The sequence below is a fragment of the Apium graveolens genome, chromosome 9 (genome assembly GCF_009905375.1).
Source record: "Apium graveolens cultivar Ventura chromosome 9, ASM990537v1, whole genome shotgun sequence".
Lineage (NCBI taxonomy): Eukaryota > Viridiplantae > Streptophyta > Magnoliopsida > Apiales > Apiaceae > Apium > Apium graveolens.
The window spans coordinates 94,609,319-94,622,666 of record NC_133655.1 but is presented as its reverse complement, the minus strand read 5'-3'; positions in this window follow the sequence as shown (position 1 = coordinate 94,622,666).

Sequence of the window (13,348 nt, the reverse complement as noted above, 5' to 3'; positions counted from 1 at the left end):
AACTTTTTCAAGTTTTGAGCAGTTTCTAAGGCTAAGTGTTTTAATGAATAAATGTGTGTGAATTGCTTGAAGCTAATACAGACATATATATATTCAAACACAAATGTAAAGAACACAAAGAACTTAAAAACTTTTTGGTGGATTTGTTATTCCACCAGAGATGTGTTATTTCAGAAAATCTGTGATTCAAAGAATTAAATCACAGCTGCGTCCTAGTACAAACTAGATGATTTTCTCTCTGGATTTTTCTAAACAGCTCTAAAAAATTCACCATCTAATTACTAGCTGCTACTTGGTTTATATATCACCAAGTTTACAAGTGAAGACAAAACTGTAAAATACAATTAAAAGATTCTTCACATGTTTCTTCTTCATTTCTCTATCCAATGCAATTTAGGTTTAGCTGTGAATCTTTGAATACTTCCTTGTTTGCACCAGAATGGAAATGCTACATTTTCTTGATTCCTCCTAGAGGCTGCCACATTCCAGTTTGTCTCTGTCAACCCATGTGCCTCTGTCAGCTTATGAATTGTCACTATCAACTGCTATTGAACTAAGCATCCGTTGAAGCTTTCATCCATTGATGCTTTATCCATTGAAGCTTTATCTGTTGATGCATTAGCAGTTGAAGCTTTATCCATTGAAGTACTCATCCGTTGATGGATGTTATCCGTTGAAGCTTTTAGAGACATCCGTTGAAGCTTTGTTTCTCATCCGTTGAAGGCCTTTAATATCAGTTGATACTACTTCACTTATACAAAATTACAAGGCATGAAATATTTACAATTAGCCCTCCTATTTGCATATCCACTAGTAGTCAACATGACTGATAATTTCCCACAACATCTAAGAATTACAACTTAAATACAGAGAATGAAATGTGCTACAATACTAAACTTATTTCTAAGTAAAGCTACTCCTTCAACGGATAGCCAAAATGGTCTTATCCGTTGAGGCTACAAACACTAGATTTCTACTTAAGTGTTTTGTTTGACTTATCATCAACCTAATACACATATTCCTAACAATATCCCCCTATTTTTGTCTACTAGAACTGTAGGCATAAATTTGGGTTTAACTTGATGATAACAAAACACTTATCAAACATATGAACTGAAATAAAGTAGAAATTCAAAAGTGCTGCAAAAATGTGTATACTGAGATAGAATTGAAGAATTACATTGTTTCCAAGGGTGCTCCTTTAGTCTGAGTAGATTAATTTCTTTTCCTTTGATCCCTTATTTTCTTCCCTAGCCTCCTGTCATTTTCCTCTATTTGGAGTTGGAGTTGTCTGTAGAATTCAGCTTCATCTTTTTCATTGATGTCCAACTTAGATTGCATATCCTTGAGAGTTTCATTACTGGAAATCTTGTACTGATCTTCAAGTCTGAAAAATCTTCAGACTCCTTTATTATCTCTGAACTCTATCAACCAATGAGGTAATTTATGAACTGTAATTCCTCTCTCTGGGATGAGTAATGTTCTAGGCAAGGCATTGGGCTCCCACCAAGTTTTCCTTATGCTGGAAATTTGTTGAGAATCTCAGTTTTGGTAGTCCTGGTAAAGCCAGAATCCCTTTTTATAGCTGAGTAGACTCTAACCAAGGTAGAATAGCCTTCATTCAGAATTCTGTAAAGAGGCCAAGTCCCTTCCCCACTTCCTTTATATTTGAACACTAGTCTTTCTGGAAGCTGTCTATAGGCGTTTATTCCCCTTACTTCCTCCAGCTCATCCGGATAGAGTTCAATGTCTGTAAATTCCTTTATGTCACAAATGTGAACATAATCATCCTTTGAGGCTTGTGGCTTAGGCTTAGGCTTCTGAGTGAATTTGATTGAGGTTAGAGGAGGTGTTGATTTGATTTTTCTTTTCTGTTTCTTTGATGGTGAGAAGTGATTAAGAAAGTGGGCAATTTGATTATGTCCCAATCAATTGGTTCCTCCTTAGGACTGATTGTTTCACTATGGATGTTTATGAAGGGGTCAGGCACAATGGGTTGAGGAATAGAAGGTAGTGGTTTGGATTTTGATTGGGTTTCTTCAGTTTTATCTACAAACTTCCTTTTTGCATTGGCCTTCTTTCTGTTCCCTTTCTGCCATTCCTTTCTTTCCTTACTTCTTTCTTCCACATCATCACTAAGCATGTCCCCCATACCTACATCTTCACCCTTGTCTTCAATTTCTTTCTTTTCTTCAACTTGACTTGACTTTAGCTGTTTTTCAAGCTTTGCTTGTGCTCTTTTGTCAGCCTTTAGCTTTTTAGCTTCTTCCTTCAACCTTATGGCTTCTTCCCTCTTGGCTATTGAAAATTTGGGATGTCCTTGTATCACACAGATACTCTTTCCCTTCAAAGATAATAGCCATGTTCATTCTTTCAACCACATCCTTGGTCTCGTTGCGCTTCATGATATTACCACCCAAAACCTTGTCTTCATCAGGCTTTGGAAGAGGAAAATCCACTCCTTTTAACTGAGCAAGGCTTAGAGGGTTATTTGTAGATTCCTTATTGGATATGTTGTTGGGCTTGAGAACCATAGGTTTCAGATTCTTGGAAGAAGTCTCTCCAACCTTATTCCTCCTTACTGGCTTGAGCTCCATAATGATTGGCTCCACCTTTGTGCTATGTTTCACAGATTGTGATTTTGAAGTTGTAGAACCAAAAATTTGTTGCATCCTTTCATCAAATCTCCTCCTTTGCTCTTTGACTTTCATCTCAGCTGTTGCTATCTGGATTAGATCAATTTCATCAAGCTTTCCTTTGATTTGAAGTGTTAGAGAAGTGGTGATGGCAGAAACTAGAAACTAGCACTTTAGATATTTGAACTTTTGTTGATGACTCTCCTTCCCCTTCCCCTTTATTCTCCACCTTTTTGTTATCATCAAGGATAGGGGTCAAGCCTTGTGCTTTTGCCAGCTGCAATAGTAAATTTGTCTGAGATTGTTGATTTTGAAGAATGGTGACCACAGAGTCTTCAATGACTTGAAATCTGTTTTCCAACTTGGCCAGCCTCTTGTCAGTATCAGATTCTCTTCTCAATCTCAGCAACAAATCTTGCATTGTACCATAAGGCATGACTGAATCCAACTTCTCAAAATTGTAGGATTTCAGATCAGCAATATCCTTTTTGAGTTCATCCACACTCAAATTCTGTCTGATGTGCTGCAACTGCAGGAGATGCAGAGAGTCTAGATGAGCTTGAAGAATAGCCTTGGTACCAGCATCTGAAGTGTCCTGAAGGGCCTTTTGAATAGCCATAACCTGCTTGACCAAAGCTACACCAAACTGTCCTGGTGTAGATTTCTTTGTCCATGCCCATTCAGGTAAATTTGGAACAGAACTTGGGCCTGCATCTCCCCCTAAGTTCATGCTCCCATCCAAAGAAATAGAGTCATCATCATTAGAATTTACTTCAAATTCTTCAGATGGCTCACCAGCTTGAGAAGGCATCCTATTAACAACAGCTTTATCTCTTTGAAGAGATTCTGAAGTGTGCACTATGTTCAAAGTCTGCTCTGCCTCCACATTGCCCTGAGCAGCCAACAGTTGATAGGCTGAAACAGGATTAGTAAAAGTGTCAGCATCCAAGGAAATGTTATCAATTTCAGCTTTGTAATGTTGCTGAAATTGTCTTCCCTTTTCAGCATCATCCAAAATCATTGACTCACTAGCAATGGCTGGATCCACCCTTATAGCTTCTGTACCTGCTTTTCTCTCATTTTCTCTATATTCTTGCATCAGGGGCTCCCCCTGGCTCACACACACCCTCACACCCTCCCCCTCACCTGCTAAGGTGGTACTCCTCTTACTCAATTTTGCCATGCTGGAAGAAATAGCATGCATATTTTGACTCTCAACCTCTTCTTTTGCCTGGGAGCAACCCAGCCTCTCACTCAAATTATCACTCCCTTCCCTCAATCCTAAAAGTGATTGTACAGTAACCATGTCTTCTACACTTGGAATAGATTCAGTTATATGTGTAGAGACCATCAACGGATAGGGAGTATCCGTTGAAGTAGGAACTGATGATATCAACGGATAACTGCTGTTAAGCTTATCCGTCGAAGAACAACCACTTGTCAACGGATGAGAGATATCCGTTGAAGAAGAAAAAGATGTAGATATTGAAAGTGACATAATTGTTAAATCTGTGTGAATTGATTTTAAGTGAGGTGACACAGATTCTTCAACTAAGTCTGAAAGAATTGGCTGATGATCTAACAAATCATCTAAAAGATGATGATCACCAGGATTTGAGGGGGGCTCCTCCCTGAGCTTTAAAGAGGGAGAATCAGGAATTGATGTGAATATCATATCCACATCCAAAGATGGTGACGGAGAATTTGGTGATTGATGTGTGTCTATTATGAGAGAATGGGGTTGTGACTCCACATTTGCTGGAGCCACATCAAGCTGAATTTCAGAAGGCAAAGATACAGGTGGATGTATCTGTGCAGTGTGTGCCCCTTGTATTGAAACTAGGGTTTTAACCTTCTTTCTTCTTGAAAAGGCTTTGATAGGTGAATGTGTGGTTTCAGTGTCCCTCCCTCTTTTGTTCTGTGTCCCTGGTTGGGGACTATTTTCAATAGCTGCATCCTTTTGGGAGGATGCAACTAGGGATGTGTTTGAATCTTTTTGAACCACCACAGTCTTTTGAGAAACTGTGGCTTGGCTGGCTAGGGTACCACTCACCTCTCCCACCTTATCTTGGGGAGTTTCTTGATGTTCACTCCTCCGCTCACCACTCACACCCTGTTCACTCCCTTCAGGGTTTATGGTAGTTGTTACAACTGTTGTCTTTTGAGAAACAACATAGGTGGTTTTCTTTGACTTGTGTTTTGGAATTTTAGTTTTGGTGGCTTTGGTAGGAATCTGTTGGGACAAAGACACAGATTCCATTGCCACACTAGAAGGCAAAGAAACAATGGGGTTGGAAGAAGTAGGAGTTGCAGAAGTATTTACCTCACTTACCTGAGGTGCATTCATTATTGGCAAATATACCAATGACACCTGGCTGTTGAGGTTAATTCTCACAAGGTCTGCAAGGACCCTTTTCTCTTGTGCCCAGCATTTGAGTTTATTGCTCTCATTAGTTATGACCAAACCTTCAGCAACATGGTTAGCCAATAACATAAAGAATCTAGCATAGTAGATGATATGAGGTCTATTAGCTTTGTTACTTAACCTGGAACCTAATTCTAGCATGATATAGTTGCTAAAATTAAAGTACCTATCAGAAACTAGCATATAGAGCATATTAACAAGAGAAGTTATGGAATCAAAATTGCTAATCTTCCCAGAGAAAACCTTGATAAAGGCATCTCCAAGAAAACTCCATTCTTTCCTAAGGCCCTTCCTTCTAATGCTCCCTAAACTAGCAGAATCAAAAGAATAGCCTATGGAATCTAACATAGCAGATACATCATTATCAGTGTGTGGTGTCATGGCATTATTCTCAAGTAACTTAAAGCAAGACTGTATATCATCACAGTTAATACAGTAATCCTTACCTTTGAGAGAGAAAGCAATGGTCATATCTGTGGAATTGAACTCTGCAGTTGTCCAAATCTCCTCAATTACCTCACAATAGATAGTTGGGGCTTCCAGCATTGTATAGCTTAGTTTGCAGTTCTTGATGAAGTCCATCATTTTGTAGTAATCTGAGTGGGATTCATTCTTTTCCACCAAAGCTACGAAATTATTCTTTTCATAAACAAATCCAGACTGAGACATAATCTTGACTACTGGTGCCATTGTTGTGAGTAGAGGTTGCAGAGAAAGATTGAGAGTTTTGGGAGAGAAAGAGAATAAAACTTACGAGAAAGTGTAAAGTGAAAATAAGAATTCAAGGGCCTTTTATACTTTCTCGAATTAAAACGTAAATAAAATGATTAAATGATACTTTTAAGTAAATTACAGCCGTTTGAGAACAAAGAAAACTGTAGAAATTCTAAAAACTGCATTTAATATAAATACATACAACTGTGTATATATGTATCAACGGTTAAGTAAATGAATTAACGGCTGTGACTCACTTAAAGTAACCGATGTGACACTTCAACGGATGAGGTAAATAGTTATCCGTTGAAGATTAACACAGTTTTTATCCGTTGAAGGATAAAATTACCAGAAATGTGTTTGTCTTTCAACGGATAATGAACATCCGTTGATAGAACAATTTTGGCTTTCAACGGATAGGGAATATCCATTGATAGAATAATCTTTACTTAAAGCCAACTTTGTTCTTGCAACAAATTCATTTCAGGCTCCAATGCAAATTATAATGAGGACATGAATTTATGAATAATTAAGCATACCTAGCTCACTTACTAATCTTGTGAATGTTGATTCATCAAGTGGCTTGGTAAATATGTCTGTAATCTGCTTTTCGCTTGGAACAAAATGAAGTTCCACTGTACCTTTCATCACATGTTCCCTTATGAAGTGGTACTTGATGTCAATGTGCTTGGTTCTTGAATGCTGCACTGGATTTTCAGTAATGGCAATGGCACTTGTGTTGTCACAGAATATAGGAATTTTGTCAACAGTTAGTCCATAGTCAAATAGTTGATTCCTCATCCATAGTATTTATGCACAGCAACTACCAGCAACAATGTATTCAGCTTCAGCTGTTGATGTAGAAACATAATTTTGCTTCTTGCTGAACCATGATACAAGCTTATTCCCTAGAAATTGACAGGCAGTTGTACTTTTCCTGTCTATTTTGCAACCTGCATAATCTGCATCTGAGTAGCCAATTTGATCAAAACCAGACTCTCTAGGGTACCAAATTCCTAGATTTGGAGTCCCTTTGAGATATCTGAAAATCCTTTTAATAGGCACTAAGTGAGACTCTTTAGGGTCAGCTTGAAATCTAGCACAGAGACATGTAGAAAACATTATATCAGGTCTACTAGCAGTTAAATATAAAAGTGAGCCAATATGCCTCTATAACTTGTAATATCCACAGACTTTTCAGTCTTGTTTAATTCAAGCTTGGTGGCAGTGGCCATGGGAGTTTTTGCAGATGAACAATCCATTAAGTCAAATTTCTTTAAAAGGTCATAAATATATTTAGTTTGACTAATGAAAATTCCACCACTAACTTGTTTAACTTGTAAACCAAGAAAATAAGTTAGCTCTCCCATCATGCTCATTTCATATTTACTTTGCATTAACTTAGCAAACTTTTTACAAAGCTTATCATCTGTAGAACCAAATATAATATCATCTACATAAATTTGAACAAGTATAGTAGAGCCATTAACATTTCTAAAGAAAAGAGTTTTGTCAACAGTACCTCTTGTGAAGTAATTATCTAGCAGAAATTTTGACAAAGTCTCATACCAGGCTCTAGGTGCTTGCTTTAGTCCATAGAGTGCTTTCAACAGATAATACACATAGTCTGGAAAATTTGGATCTTCAAATCCTGGAGGTTGGCTTACATAAACTTCTTCCTCCAATTCTCCATTCAGAAATGCACTCTTGACATCCATTTGATAGACTTTGAAATTGGCATGGGCTGCATAGGCTAGAAAGGTTCTGATGGCTTCAAGTCTGGCAACTAGAGCAAATATCTCATCAAAATCTATTCCCTCTTGTTGAGAATAACCTTTAGCAACCAATCTGGCTTTATTCCTTATGACAATGCCATTTTCATCCATCTTGTTTCTGAATACCCATTTTGTGTCAATAGAACTCTTGTTCTTTGGCTTGGGTACCAGCTTCCATACTTTGTTCCTTTCAAATTGGTTTAGCTCCTCTTGCATTGCTAAAATCCAATCTGGATCCAATAGAGCTTCTTCCACTCTCTTAGGTTCCTCCTGTGATAGAAAGCTACTATACAGACATTCATCTTGAGTAGCTCTTCTAGTTTGCACTTTAGATGTAGCATCACCAATGATCAGTTCAAAAGGGTGATTCTTGGTCCATTTCCTTTGAGGTGGTAGATTAGCTCTAGATGAGGTTGCCTCGGTATTGTCATGATGTGAGATAGAGTGTTGATTGGTTGAAACTCCCCCTGAGTTGCTGATCCTTTGAAAGGAATTGGGAGTTCTATCAACTGATGAAGTGAAATGATTATCCATTGACAGACTGTGATCAACGGATGCTTCATTATGAACTTCAACGGATGATGCCCTTTGTCTTTCAACGGATGCTGCATTGCTTCTATCAACAGAAGCTGAATTATGACTTTCAACAGATGCAGCATTCTGTGCATTATCCAAAGGTAGATTTTGAATTCTTTTTGAGGTGCCTTCTCCATCATTCTCATCTTCACTATCATCACAATATATCTCAATGTTGTCAAATTTGAGTCCTTCATGATGTCCCTCATCTGTTAGTCCATCAATCTTTTTATCATCAAACACAACATGCACAGATTCCATGACAATGTTGGTTCTTAGATTGTAGACTCTATATGATTTTCCAGCAGAATAACCAACAAATATTCCTTCATCAACCTTTGCATCAAACTTCCCTTTGTAATCAGGTTGATTCCTTAGAATGTAGCATTTGCAACCAAAGACATGCAGAAAGTTTAAAGTTGGTTTTCTTCTCTTGAACAATTGATAGAGAGTCATGCCTTTTGCCTGATTAATTAGAGAAATATTCTGAGTGTAACATGCTCAGTTAACAGCCTCAGCCCAAAAGTATGTTGGGAGTTTTGACTCTTCAAGCATTGTTCTTGCAGCTTCAATTAGTAATCTGTTCTTCCTTTCCACCACACCATTTAGTTGTGGAATCCTTGGAGTTGAGAACTCATGCATGATCCCATTTTCTTTACAGAACAACTTCATGGTTGTATTCTTGAACTCAGTTCCATTGTCACTCCTGATATTCCTTATTTTAAAATATGGATGATTGTTGACTTGCTTGATATGATTGACAATGATTTCACTAGCTTCATCCTTTGATCCAAGGAAATAAGCCCATGAAAACTTTGAGAAATCATCTACAATCACTAGGCAATATCTTTTCCTTGAAATTGATAATACATTGACTGGTCCAAAAAGATCTATGTGTAGCAGTTGTAATGGTTCATCAATTGCTGATTCAAGCTTCTTACTGAATGATGCTTTCTTTTGCTTTCCTTTCTGACAAGCATCACACAGTCCATCCCTTGTGAATTCCACTAGAGGGATTCCTCTAACTAAGTCCTTTTTGACTAGATCATTCATTGTCTTGAAATTCAAATGAGACAGCTTCTTGCGCCATAGCCAACTTTCATCTGGACTTGCTTTGCTGAGAAGATAAGTAATTGATTCTGAATCTGTAGAGTTGAAGTCAGCTAAGTACACATTCCCTTTTATAACTCCAGTTAGAACCACTTTGTTGTCCTTCTTACTTGTAACAACACATGCTTCAGAATTGAAGGAAACAGTAGTCCCACTGTCACATAGTTGACTGATGCTTAATAGATTGTGTTTGAGACCATCAACTAATGCAACTTCATCAATGATGACATTTTCTTTTGAAATCAAGCCATATCCCTTATTGAACCCTTTACTGTCATCTCCAAAGGTTATGCTAGGGCCAGCTCTCTCCTTGAACTCTGTGAGCAGGGTGAAATCTCCTGTCATGTGTCTTGAACAACCACTGTCCAAGTACCATAGATTCCTTCTTTTTCCCTGCACACAACAAAATCAATCAAGTTGATTTTGGTACCCAAGTTTCCTTGGGTCCAGCCTTGTTAGTCTTTTTCCTAGACTTCATTCCGCCTACATCTTTTGACTTGGGTAACTTTGGGTCAACCTTGGTCTCAGATGTAGTTGGTTGAGGTGTAGGGTTAGTCACAGAATCATTTAGCACATTTGGTTGAATTTGATAAGGCATAGATTGTGCAAACATATTATTCCACATAGGCATGTTGTATGGCATCTGAGGCATACTGAATGCAGTAAAATAAGGATTATTAACATATGGCATGTTTGCAAAATGTGCATGAGGATTCTGATGAGACATAACAGGCATAACATGCAGAGGTGACATAGACATGTTAGGCATGGAGGGAGTTAAAGGCATGGGAGCATTCTTAACAGATTTGCAGTTATCAGATAGATGATTAACACTTTTACAATGCACACAGCTTTTTCTAGGAGCATACTTATCAGGTGTGTAATTGTTGTGTTTGTTAATCCCTACCTTCCCATTTCTATTAGATTTTCTTTTAGTTTCCTTTTTATCCTTAACAAATTTAAGCCTATTTTTCAACTGATCTAAAGTCATGTGTCCTATATTCACCTTACTGGCATCTTTGGATGTGCTAGCTCCTTCTTTGATAAAGTTCTTGAAAAATGAACCAACTTTCTTATTGAGATTTTTCTTTTTAGAATCACTTGCCTGTTTTAATTGATGAGCCTTCAACGGATGCTCTTTTTCTTCCTTCAACGGATAACTTTCATCATCCGTTGATTCTACATCTGTTGACAATCCATCAATTAATTCTAACTCCTTTTTGCTTTTCTTCCAGGCATTCTCACAGAATGATTCAATTCCCTGAACCTTGACAATGTGAGCACTAACATCCCTAGATGTTTTCCAGGCCTTGATTACCTCCTGCTCACTTTCTAACTGTTTAAAAAGAATTTCTACTTTCTTAACAGCTTCTTCTAGTTCACTCTCAACAGTCAAGCATTTAATTTTAATCTTTTCAAGCTCAATTACCTGATTCTCTAACACAACATTCCTATCACTTAAAAACAAATTATTCTCTTTGATTCTTGTGTTTTCTTTAGCTAGTGATTTAAGGGAAACACGCAAATGATATAATTCATTTGACATATCATTTATGGCTTCATTGCATTCAATCTTAGAAAGCTGAGAGAGATCAGTAGTAATTACCTGGTTGCTTGATGAACTAGTTTCATTTTCATCAGAATTAGCCATCAGGGCTATGTTGACATATTCCATATCATCATCTTCATTGGCTCCATCTGCTGCCCAATCATCTTGAGTCAGAAAAGCTCTTTCCTTTTGTTTAAGCAAATCGAAATATTTCTTTTTATAATCAACTTGCTCAAATTTCTTCTTATCAGAGGATGGTTTTCTGCACTCATTTGCAAAGTGTCCACTTAAGCCACAGTTATAACATTTGAACTTAGATTTGTCCACCATGTTCTTGTTTGACTTAGTGAATTTTGCATTTTTCCTGAATTTCATCTTTGCAAACCTCCTGGACAGAAAAGTCAGATGTTCATCAACATCATCAGAGTCATCTTGACTGGAATTGTCTTCATCCTCAGCTACTTGCTTCTTTTCCTTGCTTGATTCTGATTTGCTTGTGCTAATTTTGAGATTTGGCATTTTCTTTTCCTCATTCCTGGCTTCAATCTTCTCATTGTCAGCTACAAGTGCAACTGATCCTCCCTTTTTCTTTCCCTTTTCCAACAGCCCATCTTGCTCCATCTCAAGTTCATAGGTCTTCAAAATTCCATATAATCTTTCAAGTGTGAAGTCCTTATAATCTTAAGAATTTCTTAGAGAAACAGTCATAGGCTTCCATTCCTTTGGTAGAGACCTCAGAAATTTTAAATTGGAGTCCTTGACTTGGTACACTCTGCCATACAACTTCAATCTATTATATAGTTTCTGAAATCTGTTGAAGGTATCATTCAATGATTCTCCTTCTTCAAAATAAAAATATTCATACTGTTGAATGAGAAGCTGCATTTTGTTTTCTCTAACTTTCTCAGTACCTTCACAGATAAGTTGCACAGTATCCCAAATTTCCTTAGCAGTTTGGCTGTTAATGACATTGTCAAACATATCTTGATCTAGGCCATTAAACAGAATGTTCATGGCTTTCTTGTCCTTGTGAACCTCTTCAATATCTTCAACAGTCCATTCTGCTTTTGGCTTGGGAATAGACTGTCCAACAATAACTGTTGCAGTAGCAGCTGTGGCCACCTTGTGAGGGATGTGAGGACCATTTTCAATGCAGTTGATGTAGCTTTCATCTTGAGAGAGAAGATGTAAATGCATCTTCACTTTCCAGTGATGATAGTTATCTCTTTCCAGGATTGGAATCTTTACACCAATATCCTTCTTACTCATGATGTTAGCAGAATAGATCTTTAAACTCTTTGTATGTTAAGAGCTTGCTCTGATACCAATTGTTATTCCCAGTGGACTAACAATGAGATTTACAGAAGGGGGGTTGAATGTAAATCTCAAAACTTTTTCAAGTTTTGAGCAGTTTCTAAGGCTAAGTGTTTTAATGAACAAATGTGTGTGAATTGCTTGAAGCTAATACAGACAAATATATATTCAAACACAAATGTAAAGAACACAAAGAACTTAAAAACTTTTCTGGTGGATTTGTTGTTCCACCAGAGATGTGTTATTTCAGAAAATCTGTGATTCAAAGAATTAAATCACAGCTGCGTTCTAGTACAAACTAGATGATTTTCTCTCTGGATTTTTCTAAACAGCTCTGGAAAATTCACCATCTAATTACTAGCTGCTACTTGGTTTATATATCACTAAGTTTATAAGTGAAGACAAAACTGTAAAATACAATTAAAAGATTCTTCACATATTTCTTCTTCATTTCTCTATCCAATGCAATTTAGGTTTAGCTGTGAATCTTTGAATACTTCCTTGTTTGCACCAGAATGGAAATGCTGCATTTTCTTGATTCCTCCTAGAGGCTGCCACATTCCAGTTTGTCTCTGTCAACCCATGTGCCTCTGTCAGCTTATGAATTGTCACTATCAACTGCTATTGAACTAAGCATCCATTGAAGCTTTCATCCATTGATGCTTTATCCGTTGAAGCTTTATCCGTTGATGCATTAGCAGTTGAAGCTTTATCCGTTGAAGCACTCATCCGTTGATGGATGTTATCCGTTGAAGCTTTTAGAGACATCCGTTGAAGCTTTGTTTCTCATCCGTTGAAGGCCTTTAATATCAGTTGGTACTACTTCACTTATACAAAATTACAAGGCATGAAATATTTACAATTAGCCCTCCTATTTGCATATCCACTAGTAGTCAACATGACTGATAATTTCCCACAACATCTAAGAATTTCAACTTAAATACAGAGAATGAAATGTGCTACAATACTAAACTTATTTCTAAGTAAAGCTACTCCTTCAACGGATAGCCAAAATGGCCTTATCCGTTAAAGCTACAAACACTAGATTTCTACTTAAGTGTTTTGTTTAACTTATCATCAACCTAATACACATATTCCTAACAATGCTTTTGAGAAATTTTGATCTTATCTACTTGGGACTAAGGTGACAGTTTTTACTGATCACGCTGCAATTCGATATCTAGTCTCAAAGAAGGACTCGAAGCCTAGATTGATTATATGGGTTCTTTTGCTTCAAGAATTTGAACTA